Source organism: Rhopalosiphum padi, chromosome 2 (assembly GCF_020882245.1).
Source record: "Rhopalosiphum padi isolate XX-2018 chromosome 2, ASM2088224v1, whole genome shotgun sequence".
NCBI lineage: Eukaryota > Metazoa > Arthropoda > Insecta > Hemiptera > Aphididae > Rhopalosiphum > Rhopalosiphum padi.
Genome location: NC_083598.1, coordinates 30,376,547 through 30,399,215, shown reverse-complemented (window position 1 = coordinate 30,399,215; position 22,669 = coordinate 30,376,547). Strand labels below are relative to the sequence as shown.

General features: G+C 25.1%; 1 protein-coding gene across 4 annotated transcripts in view; it reads right to left on the bottom strand.

Annotated features, from left to right (window-relative positions):
* LOC132919883 (cordon-bleu protein-like 1) overlaps nucleotides 1–22,669 on the bottom strand; it is an 86,790-nt gene that overhangs the window by 43,619 nt on the left and 20,502 nt on the right. The window contains exon 1 of one of the 4 annotated variants that reach the window (XM_060981792.1): nucleotides 6,116–6,518. The exons of the other annotated variants lie outside the window; for them this stretch is intronic. The gene's annotated coding sequence lies outside the window, so the exon portion shown is untranslated. Of the gene's footprint in view, nucleotides 1–6,115; nucleotides 6,519–22,669 lie in introns of those variants that run through there. 4 annotated transcript variants of the gene reach the window in all.

Genomic DNA, 22,669 nt, shown 5'->3' with positions numbered 1-22,669 from the left:
TTTTGAATATTATATTATGTGTTATTATTCGATACGTCATTGAAGATAGAAAAAAATATATGCTGTAACTATGATGACGAGGTGGGTCTCAAGTTCTGAAACTTGTATGTGCGTTTTAGATGATAAGTATACTTGTATGCTTATTACAATTTTTATAGAAAATATAAATAGTGTTTCAAAAAAAGTTCGATTCATTTCAAATAATCTCTGCACCCCTGTATAAAAATTAAAACATTGATTTTTTTTATTTTAACTTTTTTGTATAAATAATACAAAATACACGTAGTTAATGAATATACCTACCAGACATAATTTGATGTATAATTCTCATGAATTTTGAAATTTAGGCTTATTATGTATACATATTTTATTCATAAAATATTGAACGCATTTTTCATGGTTTATATTTTATTTTTTGTATAAAAAGTATATTACATATTGCAGAACATTACATTTATGAAAATATAGTGCGCTTTATTAAAAATATATATATCTATATATTATTTATTCTTTCGACTTAATAAAACTATGACGATTTTAGAGCCTAAGAAGTCTAAACGAAATAAATAAATCAAATAATATACAATACTATATTAATAAATTATTTAAAGTATATATATATTATAATATATAGGATATAAAACATGCCAAGTAATATAAGTCATATAATTCAAACGTAACGTAATTGTTTTTTGGTTTTAATTATACGTGTTAATATGTATAGTACAATTTTATAGTAATTACAGTTAAAAAGTTAACGGAATAAATGTTTTGATATATTTATAAAACACTACTGGAGGGATATAAAAATACTTTATTTTTCACACAGTCATTTTTAAAACAACTTAAGATTCAGACATTTGGTAATTTTATTGTAGTAACAATACGTTAGTCGTATAATCGCGCCACATTATAAACATATAGGTACATTAATTAAAATTATAAAATACAATAAACCAATAAAGTATTATCTATTAAGTATACGTCTTACACTTACACATTTTATATATTTTTAGGAAAAATGGATTCGTTGTTATTAAAATTGTAATTACATGTAATTGTTCTTACACTACTTAATACTTATATAGTTATACTTATACCTACTCTTATATAGGTAGTATGCTTTTTATCATATTTTCAATGACGTTTTAGCTAGATATATTATATTTAGCACTAACGATTATCCAATCATACTTATTATAAATAGATTGTATAATATAATATTATAATATTAAATATATTACATATAGTATACAATATAGTTTACATTTCGTAAATGTAAAATAAATGTAAATTTTAAATAGTTTAATATTTGTACAATGTATAGAATAAAATTAACTATTTTTAAAGGATTAGAGTACTAATAGTTACAAATATTATATAGGTTAGGTGCCTAAAGTTAGCTGTATAAAATATGTATCATATTTTAATTAATACCTAACAATACTTCCTGGGCCCCACAGAAGCATTGACATGCGTGTGACAGTGTCACATGACGCTCCCTAATTGGTTTTACTGCATCTGATACCGGAATTATTTAGTTATTTAGAAAGTTGCAAAGGCAGAAACTAACCTTTCTACACGTAGGTATAGTTCTTATAACATATAAATATATATCAAAATATATATTAATTAATCACGACTGAAGTTACTGAAAGACTAAATATTGACGTAGTCAACAATTTCCTGATTTTTTTTTCATATATAAATAAATAAAATTAATTTGCATTTAATATATGCGTAAATATCTGGGTAAATGAAATTTACGTGTTTGTATGACGTTTTTCTTTATATTTTGAATAAATTTACTTAGATCTTACTTTTACTATTTATTTCTAGCTGGGACCACACGGAATTGGTTTATATTATTATTATTCTTCATTGACACACGCGCTTTGGGCACAAGGTGAATGAACACTATTGTTGTCCGATAGTAACACTATATACACATACACAGTGTTCATTTAATGGACAAAAAAAAACACTGTTTAAAATATTTTGTAGCTGAATACAATAGAAAATTCATCTTCTTCGACCTGTCTTCAAGGCTTCTACTTTAGAATAGGCAAAAATTAATTCAAGGTGCATTTTATTTTTTACATAATATGTAGTTATAAATTTATAATCTCATTTTAATATTCAATTAGGTCATAATATACATTAAAAACATAAATAAATTGTATTATTATAAATGAAAAATGTTGATAAATTTATAATCGGATAATAAACCTTCTACATAAGCAAAAAAGAAAACAAAATTATGTAAAAAAGTAAAGCCAAAATCTAATGATGTAAAATTAGGTATTATATATTTTAAAGCAATAATAAATAGGAAATATTCAAAACATTTTAATTGATTCTCAGTATTATTGGCGATTTTTATCTCTAAAAATTTTTATCTGTAAGGCTGTAAAAGGGGTTGCATTTCTTAGGTAGGTAAATAACGCATGTTACACAGATGCGAGTGGCATAAAATATCTGGAAACAATTCGAATGTAAATTTTAAGATAGGGAAATCAATTCGGATGCAGTTGATATAAATATTGACAAAAGTAAGTATAAATGATAAAGTAAAATACAAGAATGGCTATTATATGAAATGAATACCTAGATGATTGGTAAGTAACTGTTTACTACAAGAACTAACATGCTTTTGAAATACAATATTATTAAATAATTTATCAAGTAATCTAAATATCAATATATAATTATTATAATTTTACCATTCCATAATATTATTATTGATTATATATAAATGTGCAAAGACAATATATATATAAATATATTTTATTTTTGGAAATTGTTGGGTTTCGATTTACAAGGTACCTGCCTTCTTTCGACGATTTTACTTTTGATGTTTTATGGCTATTTTAGTTTTACACATTTCAACTTTATTATAAATAAAAAAAATATTTTACATTTTTTACGAAAAATCGCAATATTTACTAATTGGAATTCGCTGTTGCTTAATAGTTAGAATAATAATTTTTATATTACATTATTTAATATTAACAATTATTCGTTTAATATTTTAACTATTTAACTTTTCGCACATCAGTAAAGTACTACATGGTTTTCAAATAAAAATTAAGAAAACACGTAGGTATCTATAAGATAAAAAAAAAATACAGTTCCTTCTTTTACACTGTTTATCATTATTTTATAAAGTACCTACTCTAAGATATTTAACTAAATTTTGTTATAAAACTATAAATTTAAATATATTTTGGTTAAATTACGTAAATAATACATACCATACTTACGTAAGATAAAGATAAGACGAAACATAGGTACAGGTGTAGTGTGTTAATTTAAAACTAAATACATTTAATTAATTATAATTTTTAATTAATTATAATAATTTATATTTTGAAGTGATAATTAATTTTTAAATTAAATATATTTTCAATTTGTAGATAAATTTAATAATCAAAATAAGTAAAAAAGGTATATGGTTAAAATTTAACTATTTCGTAACATTACCTATCTAATTTAATTATTACTTATTCAATTTTTGATGTTTAAGTAAAAAGTTAAAATACATTCTTTTGTGATATAGAATTAATATTAAAATACCTTTAAAATTGTGATCTATTATTAATGTAACGATGTACTTGGTAATAATACTTTAGTAGTAATGTAATTTTATTTTAAATATAAGTAAACTAACTGCCAAAATGTTTTACCTATTTGTCTAACTATATACCTACTAACATCACATCAAACTTCAAATTATCACACACTGAATATTCACACAAATGTTTATCGCCTACTGATTAAACACTCAGTTTGAATAACCTATCATAATCATTCTGTTATAAATACCTATAATAATCGCATAAGGATAAGGTATATAACATTTTTATAACACTGTATTATTGAATTTTCCCCCTTCAGTTATTTTGTACCTAATACATTTTTACAAATTAATAAATAACTGTATAATGTTATCATATAATCATGTAAAGCAATGATGACGGAAAACAATTAATTATTAAAAACTAATTGATTTAATATAGGTACAAATTAATAAATTAGAAGTAATGAGATGTTGGTACTATTATAAACATTAAGATTGAAGTCTTAATATGAGTATATTGTATAGTGTTAAGTAAAACAATAATCTAATCACTCGTGGATTTCTTAGTACTTGATAATTTTACAAAATTTGGGTATTTACAATCAACACATTATTTATCTGAGTAAATATTATTTTTTTTATATTTGTGATATTATATTATATTGTAATATTATATTTACTAAAGAATCAAATTATTTAATTAGGTATATCAAACTGGATTTTTTTTAATACATATATCTACCTATTATGTTTATATAATAAAAGTTGAAATAATAATAATAATAATAATAATTAAAATTTACATTGATGTTGATAGTTGAAGAATAATTTATAATTTGATTTTGATAATATAAACTATAATCATGATTTATTTTAAATGAAAACAGGGCGGGTTATTATGTTAGGAATCGGATTATCGGTATATTATTACATATTTGTCATTGTACGGGCTGCCGATGACGCAATATTGGCTTTCTAATTTCCATCTATAGGGTATAATGTACAAAAATAAGTCGGCTAATGAGAAATCGAAAATTTGACTAAAATATGGTGATCTATTTCTATGTTTGTTATATTATAATATATAATTGTATTTGAGGGAGAGGGGCAATGGAAGCGATCCTACCCAATTTTATAAAAAATACTGGGTATTTATGTTACTTTTAATATTTAATTTACTTATAATATAAAATAAAAGTGCTGAATATTGGTAGTCATAGAACTGCTAAAGGTAGTACTGCCTCTAACTATTATACTACTAGATATCAGAGCAGATATCAGTAGTATATAAGAACATATACCTATAAATACCTATTTAAAAAAAAGGATATACCTATATTTAAGGATATAAAAAAGGATTACATATATTATATTGTAATATTTTAAGTGTCCCCTGTACCATAAAACTAAATTAAATATGAAAATGCATAACACAAAAACAATCGATGATCTTTTGAATATAATAGTTGATAGTTTCAAAACTAATTTATAAAATTGTATTTTCTTATAGGTACTTAGTAACCATATAGTTTTTAAATAAAATAAATTGACAAAATACGATGCATGTATTCATAATTATTAATATTGATAACATTAAGATTAAGACAGAATTTAGGTACAAGATTGAATAGCAATTTGATTGAGCAAATTAATTAGTATTTTATTATATAAAGCCGCTTAAGAGCAGAAAAAAATTTCATCAAGATACGCTGTTTAATGTTTTAAAATTGTCTTATTACGTTTGCACGGCCATTGAACAACCAAAATATAAATCTTAATGTAGGTACTTAAATAATAAATAAAAATGCTTCGAGTGTATAGTACTTATATTACTTATATTCATCGAAACTTCATATTTTGTTCTGTGATAGTAGTACGGTAGGTATATAATAATCGAATGTCTAGAATTATAAATTACATTTTTATAATAATGATTCAATGATTATAATAAACTATTTCAATAGAATAATAACTCGAACATAATTTATACCTCTACTCTCTAGTACCAACGTAATAATATTATTATTATCGCGGTAAGTACTGTAGGTAGCGTATTATTATACTGGTTTACATTATTTACATGGTTTTTAAATTTTTATCATTAGCCATATCACATTTGCAAGGTAAGTGTTTTGTAATAAATTGATTTGCGATTAATAAAATATTCAAGTATAAATTTCATTATAAAAATACAACAGTCAACAATATCTGTACCTAGTCAATTTCCGAGCAAAACAACAATATAATGCCTAAAAATACTTTATATACCTACCTATAATCTACATATTATGATTACTTTTTGATTGCTATTTGTAAGCTGTTTTACTGTTTACTATAATACTATACTATCAATACTATTATTTTATACTGAATAGTAAAATGTATAATGATGCGATGTTTAAACAACACTACGCCGACGATCGAATGTATTAATGTGCGGAAAGGCAACGGAAATTCAAGAGTACAACCGTATCGGCGTATCAAAACATCGTTAACATTCTATATAATACTAAAAAAAGATTATTTAGTATTTACCTTTAGCGCACAGAGACTGAATAACACATCCCTCTAATCCGTCATCACGGCTATGATAGGTGTATAAAATCCAAATTTGAACGAGGCACTAATGCGCCGGACATATACACACATACACAGACACGCGCGCACACAGATCGCCGCGGATGGGTTAAGTGTTGATTTTTGATTTTATGTGATGCATATTTTGCGAAAAAAAATTCAAAACTGATAATTATTATATTCACTCCTCAATGTGAAAAAAATCAAAACAACAAAAAATAAACACTAACGAACCGACTAATAAACTGACGTCGCGCGGACTATTTTACATAGTCTATTTTATATGACAACACGGAAACTCGCACACAGGCGCGGAGCACGCGCACAAACGAAAGAACGGCGTTCGACTGAAGCCGGTGCACGCCGCGGCAACGTTCCGTGACCGATGGACGGGCGGGTGGGCGGTCGGACAGTCGGACGGTCGGCTGTTTTGTAACGAACATTTTCGCCTCTCTTATTACCTACCTAGGTGTATCTATCACGGTTGCAGTCGACGGTTCTACCGTGTATTTATACCTACCTTCAATCTACCTGCCTTCAATCCGAATAACAATAAGTAATAATAATAACAACAATACGTGTTTTTGTAATGGATGTAGTGGACGGTAATACCATTATTATAGTAGTGTAGTAATAGTAGAAATAGGTGTAAATAGTATAGTTCGGTCATCTGTGTCAATATTTTACACGTGATGTTCGGGGCGCTTCACCTATTTATTTTAAATGGTAATCTACAAGAGTGGATAAAAACTATACCTATTAAAAATAATAATATTGTAAGTACCTACCATTTGTGTGACTTATAAATTATTACATTTTTTTATCAGCTATCAAAAAATAAGTATCATTGAAACAAAAATGTGTACTTACATAAATAATATTATCTTCAACGACCTACTCTGGTCGGTCATCAGATTTTCATAATATTTTAATAAATTTATATAACTATACATACATATATCGTATATTAAATTATTTATTATATTTTAAATTGTTATTATGACTTACGAGTATACACGATACAAAGTATTCTTTCGACAGCGAGAAGTGTGGATTTATATATTCAATAATAATAACATGTAATTACGTTCAATGCTTTAGTCGTAAAAAAGCACAGTTATTTGTAGGCAAATTAATTGTGCTTGGATTTTTTTTTTAAAGCGAAGGTTATATTATAAATCACAATACATAAATTTAGAATTTGCATAGTAATTTTGAAAAGAAAAATTATACATAACTATACATCATAATATTATTTGTATAATTAGTTGTATTTTGCTTGTCGCGTTCATAAATAGACATAAACATTATTATTTACATTTTTTTAACTAACATAAATAAATTTAAATGAGAAATCAATTTAGATAATAATATATCCACCAATTTATTTTATATAGTAATAATTGTGTTTTCAAAAAACTCAAATTAATAAAAAAAATTCATAGAACTAGAAGGTTATACAAAAATAAAATAATAACTTGGTACTTTATACAATCATTATACCAATTATTAAACTAAAACTGAGGATCAATAAATATTATTCCAATGGAAAATAAACAGGTATAAGCACCTTTGTTACTAACGAGTCGTTAGTCTGTGTAATAATTATAATAGATATTTGAGTATTTCGAATTCATATTTTATCACTATTTACTAATTGCATTATTATATCGATCGAATTACAAATATAGGTATTTATCACGGGGTGTCGTTAAAGGTGAAATGGTTAAGGTAGAGGTATATTTTACTAGATATGGGTAATATATACTTATATTATATAAGTTATATGGAATGTATAGAGTATTACTACGTTGGTAGGTATGCAGTTTAGATCCGTGAATACACGTCATTATTGCCAAATAACCATATTGACGTCATTGCGTCTCGGGAATTCGGGTGAAAAAAAAACCGTTAAAACTTCCTACCCTATGGAACGTAGGTACTATATAGTGAGTATATACAGGACAGGTGATGCATTCAGGCAGTTGGATAATAGCGGCGCTTGGAATAATAATAACATAACGAGAGATAGGCGATGTGTGCACCAGACCAGTGACGCCACGACGACGATGACGATGGTAAACAATTATTTATATTTTATACGACTATATTATTATAACATTTATAACATACAGTGTGTTCCATGAAGGTTTACAAATTTAAGTGATAGAAAATTAAAATTTTTAAAACGATTTTAAATTAATAAAATATTTTTACAAGCCATCCATACTGTAATAGGTACAGTTTACAGCATAATATTATAATATTTATAATATTATAATCATTATGTTTAGACGTATAGTATAGGTATACAGGGTGATTAAAAATATTATTTATAACATATTATTATACCTAGTTTTTTTTTTATTTAGGTACCAATTTATAAATTAGTCTTGTAGGGAGCGTATATGTAGTGCTGTATACGTAAACATAATGTATTTTCATGAAATATATTTATGTGTCATTATCACAATTTATAATTACAACAGGTTTACAGGTTACGTATACTTTAAGTTTAAACTGTAGAGTATATAATTAACGATTTTAAAATATTATCATAGTAATAGTTTTACATTTATGTCAAAGTTGTGTACATTATTATTATTTTTATCGAGTGTTTAGGTCTTTAGTGTCGCAAATACTGTATAATATTATAATCGATAGCTATAATATTATATATTGCAGTTATATTTTTAGATATGTTAAAGAAATGTTACATAGATAAATGCAATGATTATATTTTTAATTATGTAAATCGCACAGACCTTTTACTTAGGTTTATGGTAAATCGTATTAAAATAACGAATAATGCATTTAATCGATACCAGGTTTTTTTTCCTATGATGGGGTTTTCTTTCCAATGCATGTTGTAAGGAACTTTTTTTGGGGGAGCTTTTTTTCCGATTACCATTACAATATACAACATCGAAATACGGCAAAGGTAACTAAAATCGTGTGACACATAATGAAAAATGTAAAGACGCTATTATTAAGTTTATCGTACATTGAATGTCATTGGTAACCGTTTTGACATTTAATTCCATTAGTTTAGGACGTTTAGATGTTAATATTGTATAGAACGTTTACAATGGTTTAAGTTTTTTTTTTTATCAATTATATTCAACTTTCAGCTGAAGATGATGCTTGTGAGAAAAGAGAAAACCGAAAATTTGAAATGGTGGATCGATGCGATGTTACCATGTAAATAATAATATATAATAAAAGTACCTACTGGAAGTGATTATGTACTAACTACTACCTAGTTAATGTACCTATAGATATATAGGTAGTGTATAAGTACTTGCGCGACACCAATTTAGTTTTCGTGCGGCAGCTTAATCAACGGTAATATCGAAGTGATTAGTCAATAAATAATAAAATATTCATAGACAGTATTTAAAATCGTTGACCCAAAAATGCATTGAGAGTATACGTTATCGGTTAGTTTCAAAGCAATCGTCGAAAACCGGGTGGTGGTACAACGGACATGGAGAAAATAACTATTGGCGGCGTCTGTTTTCTTCCAAGACTGATCAACTGAAATAAAAATCGTGGTTACCGTCCAGCACTGAACTGTGTAAGTATAAAACAAACGTAAAATCGGAAATTTATTCTTCATATAATATATTTATTGCTGATTGTAATGATTAACTGAATGGTAAGTGTGGTAACTGGTTTAACAAATGACTTGGGCGGGATTGAATTCAACTTTCTGGTAGATGCAATGTACTATGGTTTCTACTTATAAGCATTGTAGTTTACCCCTTAATCCTTAGGTACTATTGGTACTAACCGCAAGACTGCAAAACTCACTACTAAGCTAACCACAGTGCTTATTTTTATTTATTATATTTTTGAAATCATAGTTAATGTTATTACAATGGAGTGTGAAGCCTCGTTAAGTCGGATTTCCATCACATCATGTCTTCACTATTGTTAATAAGTGTTTCATTTCTATAATTTTTTAATATGTTGCCTATGTTGGTATTAAAATATTGGCAACAAATTAATTTATTAAAGACTATATGGCATAGTATGGTCACCAGAATTTCATCATGATCGAGAGGGGCCTGGTTACCTCGACCGTGGTATAGAATTCTGAGACCTCAGTCCATATTGTATACACAGTATACTCGTCAGTGGGCAACCACAATAATTATTGGCGACAATCGTCATTTGTTTTCCTCGTCCGTAATTTGTTCTCCACGTCCGTCACCGACGTTTTATTCATCGCGTGCCGTTCGATTCTTAATCAAACCGTTTTTGTGTGGTTGTGCGTATTATTCAAATAATATTGTGATGAGTAGTACAATGCAATTCAAATGGAACGAGTCTAGTACGTATTGTATAATAATCGTAACTTACGTGATTTTAAACTGTACAGAAATTATTCCAAAATTTCAATTTAGATTTGTAGTATACCATTTCACAACCATTAACTTCTTCATCTAGCCGGACATTATGGCTAACTCATTCAAAAAGCACTGTTACATAAGTGCAGTTTTTATTGATATATGATATATCCTAAGCTTTTTATAAGGTTTGGCATCAAGGCTTATGTGAAAATTCAAAAGTATCAGTATATCCATTTACTTTTATGATACAATAAGATTATTTCTTTCTAACATACAAATTTCTGTTAAAATAAATGATAACTTTTTTTTTTGAACCCATAACAGCTGGTGTTCCCAACGATCATTACTTGGCTTTACTTTATTTAATGTTAACATATATCTGACATTCAATAAACGCTACGCATTAAATAGTACTTTTAACCAATTCATGTTTCTGATTAATTGGCTGAAAGTTTCTTCAAATCTATTTGCAAGTTAACTGTTCAATTCATAACCATCTTAATATTGGATCATAGTACTACTTCCAACGTTACCTAAGACGAAGATGTCACAATGACTTAATTATTCAAATTTCATATAACATAATATAGTATGAAGATATTAATCTCTTAGTCACTAATCCAATTAAATTAATATTAATTTTATTTATTGCATTTTTAGTATACATTTATCGAGGACGGCGCAGAAAGGTAAGATACACAACCTATATTATTCGTATATTTCTTATAGGAATAAACAGCTATACATTATAATATGTATATACTTCTACGACTGTTATTGGCATTGGTTATAGTTAATAATTTATTTAATTTAGATGTGTTATATTATAATATAGTTTGCGTTATGTGTATATAAAAATTTGAAAACCAAAGTTAAACCTTGGTAAAATTTTTACATTATTGGGTACGACTTTAAAAAATAATAATAGCAATATAACATACATTTTTGAAGTGTTATTTTGAATTATTTCCGTTTCATATGTACTTGTACTTATACACGTATTATAATAACTTATAACGTTTATATGAACATACAGTACAGGTTTGTAAAATCTAAGTTAAACATTTGTAAAATTACTAAAATAGTTGCGTTATGCTTCGCCCGTTTTCTCTGTGACGATGAATAGCGGGTAAGTAAAATAAATTATATTGGTAACGTAGGTATATCATATTATAAAATATAATTTAATAAATTTATAATTAAGCACAAGTAGGTGTGACACACACACTACAGAAATAACCTTACATTTATACATATTTACAAAAATATTATTATTGGAATCTTTATAGAGAACTTCCTACTATGTACACAGGTTTTAATAAACTAAAAAGACATATTCGGAGACGCTGCAGTAACCATAGTAACATCCATATTGTTACCTACAACAATAATTACAAATGTTCAATAATCTACCTATATTATATATAGTAATAGTATAAGTTTTTATATACTGTAGGTATATATAGGTCACAAGACACAAGTATACTATTGAACTAGTGTATAGTTTGTAATTGTCACTTTTTCAGTGATATTATAATTTATAGTTAAAAATTGTTTACACATACAGACTGTATATTTAAAATAATGTATATAGTTTTATTACTATTGTAGATACATATTACAGTTTGTTATAGTAATCAGATGTATTTATTGAAAATCTATTCAATTGTGGAGTATACGTATTTTTAAGTCAAATAAGATAAAAACATGCAGAGGTTATATGTGACTTGTGAGAAGAACCATTGTTATATATTATTATGAGTCGATAAATGTTTTATATTCTTATTTGAATTAGGTTTTTTTGTTTTAAAACTTCGAGTTATAAATCGTTGGTTAAATTAAAAAACTTAAACAACTTGACAAGTGCAACGGATGTCGAACGGATTACTTATTTCAACCTTTGTCAACCTGCGTATCAGGTTAACAATTATTGTTAATTATTTTTTTAAGAAAATCTCTTTATTAAATTACTCAAAACAGTCGAATCAAAAGAATTAATTTATATCATACAATAATATTAGATTGGTCGGAGAGAAACGAAAACTACTTACTAGGTTGACACAAATAAGGAAAATCCCTATTATACATTGCAAATTAGAAAAACGCGCACAATAACACATTGGTAAAATCATAAGCTATACTGTTAACGTGGACACTTGCTTCACTGTCATCGTTTTCATTGGACTATGTTATAGTGGTATCAATTATATGATATAATTTGAGAATAAAGATGAAGTGCCGAGACGTTTTTAATATAATATATTAAATACACTGTTTATTATGCATTTATATAATACTTGATTACAATATATATATGTATATATGAAAAGGAATCATAATAAATATAAATAGTATACTTTATATCGAGTGTTTGTTTTATTGAACAACACTAATTATTTCAAAATATATTTACAGTTCCCGTCTCAGTTTTATTTTTTATGCATTGAAATACTACAAAAAATATTTTGCTTCCGAATATGAAATTAAAAATGTAATTATAATTAAAAAGTAAAAAGTAAAAAATATAATTTTATATCGACTGGAAATTATTTAAATAAAATATTTTCAAAAATACTAATATATTTAAAAAAGAATAGTGTTGTTTGATTAAAGAATCAAACATAATATAATATTATGTTACAAAAATCGGTGTTTTATATGGTTAAGATATTTTTAAACTAGAAATTATTTTCTAATTTTTATTAAGACTAGTATACTTATAAATTATAAGCCCTGGATATACCTTATAGTATTCTTAAATTAAGTTATAAGTCACCATAGCCTGGCGCAATGATAGGGGTTACGAGGAAGTTAGTGATAGTTGTTATTTGTTCCCTAAGATTAGGTTAGGATTTTTCTGGTGATTTCGATAACACTAGGTATATAAAAATCTGCAGTTCAAATATTAGTTTTTTAATTTTCAACATTGTTAAGGCTATAGTGATGTTTATAAAACATTTTTTTTGTAAGGTACTGCATTTGTATCATTTTTGATTCATTTAAAAAATGTTAAGAAATATGTACATGTATATACACAATTATTTATAAACTAATTCATAGGTAGCTTAGTGTTATCAGAAATATTGTATACAAATAGTTAATCATTTTGCAGTAGAAATAAACTAAGTATATTAAACTTGTAAGTTGTAACAAATTAAAATTCGTTAATGCTTAAGAGTAAAGGTGTGTAATTATATATTTATAGATAATAATATAATGTTAAATATATTTAAGTTTACGTTATGAACGCACCTTTTAAATATAATTGTTATAGATTTCCAGTTATCACTTATCTTTGGTACTATCTAAAGTATCTTTAAAAAAATAAAGTATAATTAAAATTTATATAAATGTATATATATAATAATTCATTTTAATGATATAATAATTACTGTAGCAGAAATAACAGATAGGTAAGCACTTAGAAGGGTTATACAGAAGGATATTTTTAATAACTTTATTAAAATTAAATGATACTATCGGACAGTTTTAAAGTTCTTAAATTTAGAAATATACATGAATATAATATATTTTATAAATTAGTTTACATCATATTCATCCTATAGATTGTATGATAACCGTTAACATTAAAATGTCAAATAATCGTAATGTTACAAACTAGTTTGATTATAATTTATAGTTCTCAAAGTAAAGCAAACATTTATAAACCAAAATGTTTCAAGCGATAACGAACGTCATTATGACGGATTTCAATATAAGTAACTTAATTCTAATATAGTTTACACAGCTATATCAATTTTTGTTAGTATGATATTGTTTTGTTTGTTCTTTTAGTTTATTAAATCAGTTTTGGTCAAACGGGCGTAAAAGCTCTAAAGTGATCATCGCTTTTTTATGTTTCATACATTGTTTAGAATTTGTTCTTTGAAATTAAGCAAATGTTAATATAAAAGTTTGATATTCATGATGAGAAGTGAACTGTATGGTTTCTATTAATACTATGTTATAATTTATTCGTAATCACGTTTTGATGAACAAACTTATAGTGTTGTGAAGAAATGTAGACCAATTATTTGCGTTAGTAAAATTTAAGGAATTCAATCTGCTGTATAGCGGGTATCGAGTGTAATTTGTTATTAAGTAGGTTCCTGTACCTAATGTATATGATAAATTTGAATTTAATGAAATCATATACATACGAAAAACGATTCTGAGCGGAGACGGTATGTCAGCTTAATTGAGCTTATGTTACTAGGAATATTTTATTGTATATCTATTAATATTGCTATTAGTAATTTATTTTACTATTGGTAAAATAGTAGACTGTAATATATTTAAACGAAACAAATCACATTAACTATATTATTAATAGTATTTATTGTCAATAACATGTGAGTCAAAATCAACTTACCGTAGAACGTTGTGAATTGGTTCATGAAATAAATAGGCAATAGTTTAAAATAATCTAAATATTTTATAAACGGCATAGTGTATATGGAAAATAATTATTTATTAATTATATAATTTATAATTAATTATTTATATAATAAGAAATAAATGTTTAGAGTTCCCATAAATAATATTTATTTAATTCCGACTCAAAATAACTAAAACCGTTATTTTTCGTTCAAATATCCAATTTTTCTTAAATTTCAAATGCCCATATATGTATTATATTTGCAGAATCTTATTATTTTTTAGATTTTTGAATTACCTATGAAAAATCGTGTATTACATTTTGAAGTCTTGTGCTAAAATTAAAATATAATTTTATGAATTATAACAAATTAATTTTTATAATTTCGTGATTTTAACGGACTTTTAGATTCTGAACAGAGTGAGGAATGTATTGATTTTCAAATGATGTGTGTTTTTTTCTATTTGTAATCAACTTTTGAGGCAGTAAAAATGCTTTGATTTTCAATAGTAAAGGGTGGCTTTTGAGAGAAAATAGATCTATTTGGTACTTTGAAAGATCAAAAAAAAATTAGTATTATTTTTTATAGTCGGAAAACAAAAAAAATATTAAGGAATTTTTTCGCAAAATACATTTTTGTACAGGACATTTTTTGATTCTTCCAAGTACTAGTAAGATTTAATTTATTACCAGAAACCATTATTAAAAATAAAATCTTCTTTACTACCTTAAAAGGTCATTACGGATTACAGACAGAAGAAAAAGCACATACCATTGTAAAATCAATTCATATTCATCGCTCCGCTAAGAATGTACAAATATTAAAGAGTAGAAAATTTTAAATGCTTTAAGATATTTTAATAGATCTAATATTACATAAAATTTAGAAAATACTAAGAAAGATATTTGCAGAACAAGTTTTTAAAGATATTGCTATTCAATTAAGTTTTTCCCAATTCTTTTGAAAATAATGGATCCTGGATTATTAGTATCATTCATTTCAAGACTTAAAGATTCTTTCATCACCAATTATACTTTAAAGATCAAATTTTAACATTATTGAAAAATAATTTACAGTAACATACATTTCTATAAATCTATAATCACTATGTTTTAATGTTTAAGTTTCTTAAAAAATATAATATATTTGGAAAATAAGAATTAAATTTATATTTTAACTCACTGAAAGTAATTATTTTTTACTATGGTCATAAATCATAAAATATTTCTTGTGTATCTATTTAATGCTTTGATAGTTATTCTAAATTTTTAAACAATACTCTACGAATCTTATAATTTAATAACGGTTTTAAATTACAAATTATGCATTAAAACTTTATAAGAAATTAATGATATAGAGACATTAAGTATTTAAATGTTAACTTGCAGGACCAGTAAAAAATATAATCCACGTGTACTTTATTTACATATTATAAAACGTTCCAGAACTATGTTTTTTTATGTTTATTTCTGACTGGTAAATTCAAAAATAAATAAATATCATAATAAAATAAATGATTATTCAATTCATGCACAATAACTATTGGTCACGACCAATTTTTACTTTCAATGCAGACGACACAGTATGTGTATATAATATTATAATAGTTACGTGTACGTGTGTAAATCATTAACCATAGTAACAAGCGATGACCTTGGAGTCCAATGACAGACGTACATGTGACAAAATGCTGATTTTATATAACACGATTATATTGGCGCCATGTTATTTCATGATATTTTATTGTAATAATATTATAATGTGTAACTACTGTGTTCATCGTTAATCAAAGCAACCCGCCACCACTGCCGCCGCCGATTTACAATTTTGGTGTAAGGTGTTACTGTTGACGTAAACAATATATTATTATTATTTTAAACGTTGTGTTTTGATGGAATTTGATTTATAGTTTTGACTTTTCACAAATTATAGGTCCTGTAGTGGAAGTTTGAAATTATGTTATAGGCCATACGCTGGTTAAGTAAACGTCCACGTATAATCGACAACATATATATCATAGTTTAAAATATTAAATTATGGCAATTCTTATTAAAATATAAAAATATATAAAAAACAACGATTATGTCAAAGTGTAAATTATATACCTATTTTTGTGTATATTCTAAGAAAATAATATGCTATTAAGTATTTAGTATTTTTTTATATGTTGACTATTGTTTTTTAGTTATTCTATACATAAATTATACAATATACATAGATTATTGGTAAAAATGTATTAGTCACACAATAATTAAGTAGAGTTTTAAGTTGTGTTGCATTACCTTCTATAAGTTGTCTTAATATTTTTCTCAAAAAATCGTAGTAACCGCGAAGTACAAAATTATTTATTTTCAATAAATTTCTTATATCGTTGACTTATTAATTTACTAAAAGGATTTTCATTGTAAAACATAAGCCTTCTCTAGAGTTTAAGTGTGGCATACGTATTAGGGTCAATAACACTTTGATGTTGATGGTTTTATGAATATAATAGTATAAACTTCCATATTTAGACACTTATATCCGGGCACTTATAAGTTCGCCATTGTCTGAACTCTGAATATATTATTGTTATTTTTTTTTAAATCTAACTTATCATTATTTTTAGATGGTTTAAGTACCGTTTTGCTTGTTTTTTTATTATTATTAAAAGAACTAATTTTCAAATTATTAATCAGTTAAAATAATTAGATTTAAAAAAATAATTTTATTTGTTAATCATTAAATTGTACATATCAAAATACAAATGGATTTAATTTATTGAATAATCAGGCATAGCATTCAAACGGATCAGCTTAACTTATTTTTATTTCATCAAAAATTATGAAAACTATTTTTTTTTATGATGGTGGACAAGGAGTGATTCGGAAGAACGCACAAAATATAAAATACAATAACATAATATGATAAGGCATCATAAACTAGATGATTGGTATATGCATTGAATCATTATTAGTTGTCAAAAGTCCAGTGTTCATAATTTCGTAATAGTATATACTAGGTATATAACATTAGTTTTTATATTTAAAATATACCTAAAACAAAATATTTTTAAGCTTTTAATTTTTATTTATAGCTCATATCTATATGACTATATATTTAATATTTTGTAGGTAGATAGTAAACTAAAAGTTAACCAAACAATAACTAAATATGTTGTAACTTTGTTGCTGCTTAACTAAATGAATATTACTATATATATAAAAAAAAAAAATGAATACCTAGGCTTAAGAAATAACGGTTGAATATATTGTATATTTGATAGGTCTTTATCATCTCTATTCTCTTTATGAATTATGAGCCGAATTATTAGGCCGTACTTTGAGGGGGGCCCCCCGTTCATCCCTCCCGGAAATATTTTCGTGTTATATTATGTGGTAGTAAAATAACTTATACAATATTATAATAAAATTAGAACTCAATTTTTTAGCTTAAAATCCCTCCCAAAATTAATTTTTAGTTACGACCTTGGACTATAAGGATAAAAAAAAAATGGAATTTTTAGTATAAAAAAGTAGTCTTTATGCATACTCTAATTGTATTACAAATAGTTGGTAGATTTCGTAATATTATATTTTATTATTAATTTTAGTTGAATGCATTTATATGAGGTGAATATATTTTATATTATTACTTAATAATCATTGATTCTTGTTCGTCATTGACGATTGCTTTTATTGAATTTGGGTTGAGTTCTCGAGTTTCTTGGTATGTCGGACATTCCATTAAAACGTCTAGTATTACGGTGAAGGGTGTGTTACAGAAGACGCAGAAATATTTAATAGATTTATTAAATTCAGGGTCTTAGGACTAAATACTTAAATACTTAACACTATGGGTATTAATATATTTATAATAAATAAGATACAATTTGATAAATAATATTAAATTAACAGTGGTTTAAAAGGTGTTAAGTATTTTTTATTTACAAGTAGTTACTAATAAATTAATTATGTAGACATAATAATATTGTAATGATTAAAAATAAAAATATACTTATTTAATATATTACAATTCCAATGGGTGGTTTTTTTTCTTAAAGCAGTTTAATGTATATGTACAATATTTCTCAGCAATCTCAGTTCATACTCTTAGTATGTTAGTTTGTAGTTTATGCATAAAAAAATAAAGAGAATATTATAATATAGGTAGGTATATAGCGATTAACGATAATATTCTTTATGATGAATATAATGATTTAAATAGTTTGTGCGACTTTCTCAGGTTCCAGGTGAAAATTGAAACAAAAAAATTTTAATTTTTAAAGAAGAAAGGCTACACTTTAAAGTATTAACAAACTTTAATTAATGCATAATACGCCGATTCACATAGGACATTATGAATTATGATAGTATCGAATTTATTTCTATGTTTAATGATAGATAATAGATATTCACTAACTACAGGGCTAGGTATTGATATCCATAAAGTTATATTTCTCCTTTCAGATTGATGTAAATAATTGCTTTTATTATATTATAATTTTGATGCTTGCTCGTGTATATCAAATTACAGTTTATTAATATAAATTAGATACCATTATTATTATTATTCATATCTAATTATTAATAATATATTTTCATGAATAAATTATCCATACCGGCATTTTTTTAGTAAGTATCTAAACTAATGTTATAACTTATTAGCGACTAATAACTGAAAATAACAGTTGAAATGAATCATGGGTAGACACCTGTCATTAAATTTTGAGATATGTAATGTTTAATGCATTTATTGATGTACACAAATAAATATTAATAAATATATGAAAGTATAATTTTTTTATGTATGTATAATTTATAACTGGCAGATGACTTATAAACAAAATTAAGTGGTTGTATAAAATATATGATATTGTTTATTTTTAAATATTGAATTGTGATATACATAATATATATATCCGGTAAAAAGGTATATATCAATTGCGTTCCACCATACAAGTATACGTATATTAACCAGGTACTTTGTTCAATTTGTATTGCGTTTTCAAAAGTTCTTTGTGATGTATTAATAAGGGGATTCTGGGCTTTGATATTATGTTCCGAAATATATTAACAATAAACATATTATATAGATAGATTTTGTTTCTGATACTTGGTTGATAAATGATAATTCATAACGAACAAGTTTTCGTTTTCTTATCATTACGGTCAACAAAAATGGGACCCATATACTAAATTTACGGCGCTAAGTACAGCGGTTATTATACATAGAAGTATAAATTTATTTAACCTTGTATTATTTATTTATTATTTTTATTATATTACTGACTTAATTTATTTTTAATAGATTGAAATTATTTGTCTTTTTTTGTTACATTTAACTAATATATTTTTGATTAACTATCATGATTATTTATATTACCTACAGTATTGTGTTATTGAGTTTTATGAGAATTTAGATTCATTTAAATTAATTTATAAGCTTTTTGTTAAAAAAAGAACTTCTATTTAAATACAAAAATGCGTCCTGGATCTTTATTGAGACACAATTCGTGCACAAGTTTCAATTTTTTCTATTACCATTAAAATATTATGTTTAGTTTTATTGAATTCTTAAAGCATTGATTGTATGTTTGAAGTATATATTATATTGTTATTTTTTTCCTGCTGGTACACGTATATTAAATTGTATTTTTATTTTTAACTTACATTTTTATATCATCATTATTTTTTTTATTGGATTGTATAATAATATTATTTTTAATAATTATTTTTTAATGGATTTAAAAAACTAAATTTCATATCAGTTCCAACTTGTCAAAATTATTCTAAAAATAATATGATTAATCGTTTTTAGTTTATAAAGGGTAAATAATCTCTTATACATCTCACAAAATGATCTATTTAAATTTTAAACTAGAATTCCCATTACACAAATTTAAACCGATATGACTGAAACTACAACATTTGTGTCATCGTTCCAATTGTTTAAAATATAAAAGTATTCTGTATAATTGTTGTATAATATAAAAATTAAATAAAAACACGTATTAAGTATAATGTACTTATTTGTACTTACTACTTACCATTTACCAATTACTATAATAAAGATGAATTTTGTAAAATTTGATTTTTGAAATTATTATTTTAATCAATAATGGCTTATTTTTCTTATTGAGTTAGATAAATTAAAAATTTTATACTTAAAATTATTAATTACGTATCCATCAATCCCCAATAATATAATATAAAAAATATATTAATTATATATGAAAAACCAAAGAAAATTAACTATCTGGTATTAATTTATTTAAAAATACAACGAATACAAATTATCTTTTGAAAATTTCACTGAATTTTTTTTCTGTGTTCGGCCTAGCTTGTCTTTATCTAATTGTAATTTGTTGTGTTTATTTATACATACATATATATATATATATATATATATATATATATAGTTTTTATTAAAATAGTAAGCCATTGAATGACAATGAATGAATTTTAATTATATAAAGTCAGAACGAGTTTATAAGTTCCGAATCTGTATGAGTAGATAATTCACGGTTCTACCTAGATTTTCCGAACAGTTTCCCAGCAAATTTGAATTTGTTTCCGGTATCGATTTCCAGCACGTTTCAAATGTTCCTATCTAGCTGTAGGCGACGATATTTTCATCTTATGTGGTAGGCGATAGTCAGTCTTTAAATGATCGGATAACTAAACTACCACACTACTATTGTTGGAGTTTAATGGTAGATCGCTACCTAATAGTATAATCTCGAAAAAAATTTTTAACGATTAAAGGTTTAACACCGTGCAAGTTGAGAACCATAATATATTATATCTTTATGTATATGGACATATGTGCACAATGCCATTTCCAGAAAATCATAAGTCAATATGATAATAGCATCGTATGTTAAAAAATGATATGTTTCTACTTTGGCAACCCAGCGTGTGTTAATTAAAACAGCTATTAGAATTTAATTGTATATCCTTTAGTTATTATACCAACAGAGGTACATACTTACTGTAACATGTAGAATTTTTATGAAAAAATGAATTAACCTTAGATTTATGTTTTTGGATTTTACCTATATAAGTGTTATACTTTTATTTTTTCTTTGATCAGTGTAGTCCATGATCCATGGATCGTTTTCAATTACGGTATCAATAATACCATAGAGTACACCTAATATAAAATATTCCATGGTCAGTATACAAGTTAACTCTTTGCCAAACTTGTGTCATGTAGGATGCAAAATCGCGTATTATACTCGTAGTAGGTATAGTAGATAGTTTAGTCGCTTCGTTTTTTGTCAACTCGATAATTCATCGAAAATTATAAAAACATATTATTATCATACTCTTCATTGTCGATGCGAAATTCATCATTTTAATAATAATTATTTTTTTTTTATGTTATCCTAATAATAAAAAAATTTCAAGCCTTGTGTAATGAATAATAGGTAGGTAAACACCTAGTTGCTAGTGTAAACACTATATTTTTTGGAGGATTTAATACATTATATAGGAATATATGAATATAATATAAGTGGATTTTCTCTGATTTTCTTGCAGTAAATGTTATGTTATAGCATTAGTTTATAGTTGAATAATTTGTAAATTATACGAATTTTATTTAAATTTATATTATATATTTTTAATTTTATTTAAGTACTTGATATGTAGCATAAGATATAAAAACTCAATGTGTAGATGATTGATCTTCTAATTGTTTTAAAATTCATTGATATTATTTTAAAATGTCCATAATTCATAGCTTGTAAAATTATAATATTTTGAATGATTTACCCTTATTATATGATTTTAGTA